This window comes from Sphaeramia orbicularis, unplaced genomic scaffold (genome assembly GCF_902148855.1).
Source record: "Sphaeramia orbicularis unplaced genomic scaffold, fSphaOr1.1, whole genome shotgun sequence".
Taxonomy (NCBI): Eukaryota; Metazoa; Chordata; class Actinopteri; order Kurtiformes; family Apogonidae; genus Sphaeramia; species Sphaeramia orbicularis.
Genome location: NW_021941462.1, coordinates 43,991 through 50,148, shown reverse-complemented (window position 1 = coordinate 50,148; position 6,158 = coordinate 43,991). Strand labels below are relative to the sequence as shown.

Sequence of the window (6,158 nt, the reverse complement as noted above, 5' to 3'; positions counted from 1 at the left end):
AAGTTTTTGAAATGTTCTAGACTGACTGACCTTCATTTCTTAAAGTAATGATGGCCACTCGTTTGTCTTTACTTAGCTGATGGTTCTCGCCATAATATGCATTCTAACAGTGTCCAATAGGGCTGTCAGCTGTGCATCAACCTGACTTCTGCACAACACAACTGATGGTCCCAACCCCATCAATAAGGCAAGAAATTCCACTAAGTAACCCTGACAAGGCACAGCTATGAAGTGGAAAACCATTTCAGGTGACTACCTCTGGCAGCTCATCAAGAGAATGCCAAGAGTGTGCAAGGTAGTCATCAGAGCTAAGGGTGGCTACTTTGAGAAACTAGAATATAAGAGATGTTTTCAGTTATTTCACACTTTTTTGGTTAAGTCATAATTCCACATGTGTTCATTCATAGTTTTGATGCCTTCAGTGAGAATCTACAATGAAAATAGTCATGAAAATAAAGAAAATGTGAAGAATGAGAAGGTGTGTCCAAACTTTTGGCCTGTACTGTATATATATATATATATATATATATATATATATATATATGTGTGTGTGTGTGTCACAGTAGAGATTGAAATCCAGTAGGATTCCTAATCCTACTAGGACAGATTGAAATTTTAGTTTGTCCTAGGACAAACTGAAATCCTACAAGACATTAGGATCTGAAGATTGGAATTCCTATCTGTCCTAGGAGAATTTACAATCCTACTAGGACAGATTGTAATTCTATTTGGAAGTGGGATCTGAAGATTGGAATTTTGGAATTTCAGTCTGTCCTACGATTTCGCCATCACCATTCCAGCTGAATTCTTTTCATATCTTAGATCCAGTATATGGCCCTTAGGTCAGTACACATTGTAACCAGGATGCCAGCTGTCCTATCTGGTCCAACCTTATTCCAATGGCTGTTTGTAACTGTCATTGGTATGTAAATGAGACACATTTGTATTCAGAAATCGGTAGAATTTGAAAAACGTACCTGAAACAAACCCGTTGCCATGGCAACATACAATTTTATTATTATCTAATTTTTGCCAAGCCATTCAGAAAATGTACGATGTTAAAGTGGCATTGGCATTTTGCTGCCCCCTGGTCTAGATGGTAGGGTTTAAAAGTAAAAGAAACAACAATATTCTTACAAACCATGATTTTATTCAGAATTTACACAGACTTTGAATCTAATATTCTATAGCTAAGCTTCAAAGACTTTTTCTAAGACTTAAATGTGCTGCATACTACTCACTAGTTAAGTGACAATAACCTTAGTCTATAGTACTAACTTCAAAATTTCAAACAAGTAATACTACAGAGGTTTTGTCAGTTATTTTTCTAATACTTAAAGGTGCTACATACTACTCAATAGTGACACTAACGTTAGTCTACAGCTAACTTCAAAATTTCAAACAAGTAATACTACAAAGGTTTTTCCTTACACTGAAATGTAAGAAAATGTTGTACACTACTCACTAGTGTACAATAGTTGCAGACATATGTAACCCTAGTTACCCTACACAAACATCTACACCTACATGGCTACATAAATAGTAGCTCTACACTCATTTGACAAAAGTAGAAGTACAGAGATTTTATCTGTAATGTCAGTATACAGGCAATATCTCTAGTCAACATGCCAAGATTGAAAGAGCGCAACTTCTAAACAGCTTACCATTTAATATCCAAAAGTGGTTGACACCACTGAGTCACTAACTCATCATGGCCCTTTGCAAAGTGTCCATTTACATACCAATGACATGAACATACGGCCATTGAATAAGGTTGGACCAAACGGCTGGCACCCTGGTTCAATGTGTATTAACCCTAAGGGACATATACTGTATCTAAGATATGAAAATAATTCAGCTGGAATAGTGATGGCGAAATTGTATGCTTACCTATGCTGAAAATGACTGGAATTTTGGCTGTGAAATGATTCAGTCTATTTTCCTTACATTTTGATATAATCTGACATTCTCCTAATAGAATTCGAGATTGTCCTGACAGAATTCTTACATTTTTTGCCGTAGGACAGACTGAAATTCCAATCTTCAGATCCCACTTCCAAATAGAATTACAATCTGTCCTAGTAGGATTGCAGATTCTCCTAGGACAGATTGGAATTCCAATCTTCGGATCCTAATGTCTTATAGGATTTCAGTTTGTCCTTGGACAAACTACAATTACTATCTGTCCTAGTAGGATTAGGAATCCTACTGGATTTCAATCTCTACTGTTACATATATATGTGTATATATATATATATATATATATATATATATCTATATATATATAATATATATATTATATATATATCTGCATGTATTAGATTCTAAGTGTGAATATGTAATATATATTTAATTTAATCTATAATTATCCCAGTGTTTAATTGAACGTTCGTTTTCAGATGGGGACGAATAAATGTGCGAGTCAAGCTGGAATGACGGCGTACGGAACCAGACGACATTTATACGATCCAAAGACTCAGACGGACAAACCCTACGACCAGACCACCATCAGCCTGCAGATGGGGACCAATAAAGGAGCCAGTCAGGTCAGACCCCGCCCCTCTGACCCGCCCACCCCACCCCCATCATCATCAGTGTAACCCTGAACGTGTCTGTAGACCAAACCAGTGGCATGAACATCTGTGGTCTGGAGTTAACGCTGTCCAATCAGACCTGAGCAAGAACTGAAACCACTAGACCAGTGGGTCTGAACTGGTCTGAGTTCTGGACCCACTGTCCCCCCTCAAAGACCAGACCAGACCCTCACATATTTTTATTAGGGTTGGGAATCTTAGTTTCAGGCCGATACGAGACGCATCTTGATACAACATCTCCAATCTGATATATTAACGATACATGTGTGGCATCTAATGATGTGATACGATTCACATCCAAAGCGCGATACAGAGCGATTAACTCTTTCAGTGCCATGGGCCGATTAAATCGGCTTTACGAAAACAACCTGTAAAGTGCCACAGGCCGATCAGATCGGCTTTGGAGAACACGCCACATTTGTGTACAAACAAACCATCCACCCCCATTTCTTTCTCACATTTCGATGACGTTCTTTCTGTGTCCCCCTTTTGAGACCAAGCAGATGGGAATTTGACGTCACGCGACCGAATAATATTTTTATATGTTTTTAATGTTTCTTATTCTCCGGTGTTTCATCAGAGGGAGCCCTCCATGCCGGGGGGCGGCTGTGGACTCCGGGGGGCTGTGGCGCCTTCTCTCACTGGGTCCGCTCCTTTCTGGTGGGTGGGGGTCCCAGTTGGCCCTCTCCCACTAGTTGGGATGCGGGGCTGTGTTGCTGGTGCCTGGTCGCCGGGGTCGGCGGCTGCCTCCTGGTGCGGATGGCTCCCTGAGACAGCGCCTCCTAAACTGATGTTTTACTTTTACTTGTACATTTTTGTTCTGGTCTACCCGTGCTCAGTCAGTCTTCTTAAGTATGTGTGAGCTTGTGGGTTTGGGTATGTGTGTGTGTGCGTGTGTGCGTGGGTGTGGGTGGGGGGCGGTACTGATTTTTAAACTGATATGTAAAGCACTTTGTGCTACAGTTTTTAATGTATGAAAAGTGCTATATAAATAAAGATTATTATTATTATTATTATTATTATTATTATTATTATTATGAATTATGCAAATTACAATCAATAATGAATCGGCTGTGTCCGGTGCGTTTTGGATCTAATCAGCAATCTGATTAGCAGTCGGATGTTACCGAGCGGTTTTCCTGCAGGATTCTTCAAATATTATGAAAACGACGCGAAATACTGAAAAACGGCCAAATTCTGTGGCACTTTTAAGGCTTATTAGCCCCTTAACTGTCTGGCACTTAAAGAGTTAAACACATTCTGATCAAACACATTCTGATCAAACACATTCATTCTGGAAAAAAAAATATGCAGAGCAGTTCAGTGAGTTTAAATATTTATCAAATCAGACTATGACTTTTTCCACAGTGTCTTCAGTTCAGTTTCAGAACACGTGCCTCACGTTCAGTGAAACAGTTCAGACTGTGTTTACAGTCGTTTCTGTTTCTAACTAAAACTTCTGACTCCTTCACTGAACCCATTTGTAATGTCATGTATTTATAATGAAGGTAAAACAGAAAAAGGTTCTGTCACTTTAAGAGACACCTGCGCAAGGTATTATGGGATGTGCTGTTAGATATGTATGACACTGTTTAAGGAAGTATCTGTGGTGTGTACTGCAGTATCTGTGGTGTGTACTGCAGTATCTGTGGTGTGTACTGCAGTATCTACTGCAGTAATTGTGCATTCCACAAAAGTTGTCAGTGATGTCACTGACAGAGGGGCGGAGCTTATTCCAGACTTCAACTGTAGCCGAACAGAAAATGCAGATCACAAACAGTACTGGCAACAAGTTGTCAAAGAACACAGGAACATTTTTGGTCATTTCAATAAACCAACAGTGGTTGTTGGACTTTCTAAGGAACATTTTTATGAGTGTCAGTTTGATTTTGAGAATAAAATGACATTCTTCTAATCTGCCTTATTCATTTGGATAGTTCTGTTAGAGTATACAGACATCTGCACCTGTCTGGGACACCTCTGAATATGAAGGAATTTGCATAAAATTTGAACCGAAGTAATTTGGCCAGATATGGAACCAAATGCAGGGTTCGAATCCAGAGAATCTGAGAAAAAAAATTTTTGGACCACCCTAGTGGGTCTGAAGGAAAGAAAACTTCATCCAAATAAATAGTAACACTTCTAAATGCAACTAAAAATATATTCTATTGAACGGATCAAATCCTATTGATACAAACATTCAATAACCGATGCATCACGATATCATTCCAAACTTTTCATTCCCTCACAGCTTCTGTACCGCTGCACTGGGATCCAGCACATGCATGTCTGCGTATCGATGCGTATGGGATAATCTTCCCGTCCCTAGTGTGTAGTAAAGGTGTGTGTTTGTGTGTGTGTTGTGTTTCCAGGGGCATGTCGGCCCCCGGTACCCGCAGAGACATCTTCGACCAGAAGGTGGCGCAGCAGCCTCTGGACAACTCCACCATCTCCCTGCAGATGGGCACCAATAAGGTGGCGTCCCAGAGGGGCATGAGCGTGTACGGCCTGGGCCGCCAGGTCTACGACCCCAAGTACTGCGCCCCCCCCCACCGAGCCCGTCATCCACGCCAACGGCAGCCAGGGCACCGGCACCAACGGCTCCGAGATCAGCGACGGCGACTACCAGGCCGAGTTCCACGAGGACGACTACCACCACCGAGGTTACCATGACGACTACAGCTCCCACTACAACGACCAGAGCATCGACTATTAGCGGAGAACAGTAGTAGCAACTCGTTAGCCTCCTAGCATAACGAGCTAACTGCTACACAAACGGACCACAGACTGATGGACGCACAGAGGATTTATTCTTTTCTTTTTTCATTTTGTTTGATTATTTTGGTCTTTTTTTAATCCAGTTTTGTTTGATTATTTTGGTGTTTGTTCTTTTTTTTTTCCTGTTAGAACAGAAACCCCTGGGTCCACAGACTGTAGTCCGTTTGTGTAGAACTTAGCTCTTTATAATCTGAGGATGACCAGCTGTATTTTCTCACCTCTTCATCAGAACAGGTCTTTTTACTTTCTCCTCACTCGTCTTTTTATTCTGTATAAAAAACAGTCGTTGCCTCGTGCTCGTTCCTGTTCCACCTCGACTCTTTGTTTTGAGCAGCAGAAGTCCTACTAATATAGAATAATGACAGACAGACGCAGCGATCTGATGTTTGTTTTAAACTCAACGGCCTCTTTTTTAATCTTTTTTAAGAACTCTTGTTGGTGGACCGCTGTCGTAGGGATGCGTTTGTTCACATCAGGTGAAGCTGCTCCATTCCACCTTTTGTTTTCTTGGACTCAGACTGTACCCGTGACTCATGTCAGAGGAATTCCATGTGTACTCGGATACAATGGGCTGGTTTGTTTTTCTGTGCTCATCCCTCGCTCTGCGTGTCGCTCTGTTTTCAAACAATCAGCCGCAGACGGCGTCTTCGTACTTTTATGTTTTTTACTGCATTTAGCCTCTAGACCTGTTAGAAAAATGTGTTGAATTGAACATGTTCCTGTAGTCACATGACCTGGTGTCCAAACCACACTAACTGTCCTGTGGTCACATGACCAGGGAGTTTC

General features: G+C 41.0%; 1 pseudogene; it reads left to right on the top strand.

Annotated features, from left to right (window-relative positions):
* Positions 1–2,503: 2,503 nt before the first annotated feature.
* On the top strand, positions 2,504–5,783 carry LOC115415868 (calponin-3-like; annotated as a pseudogene).
* Positions 5,784–6,158: the final 375 nt, after the last annotated feature.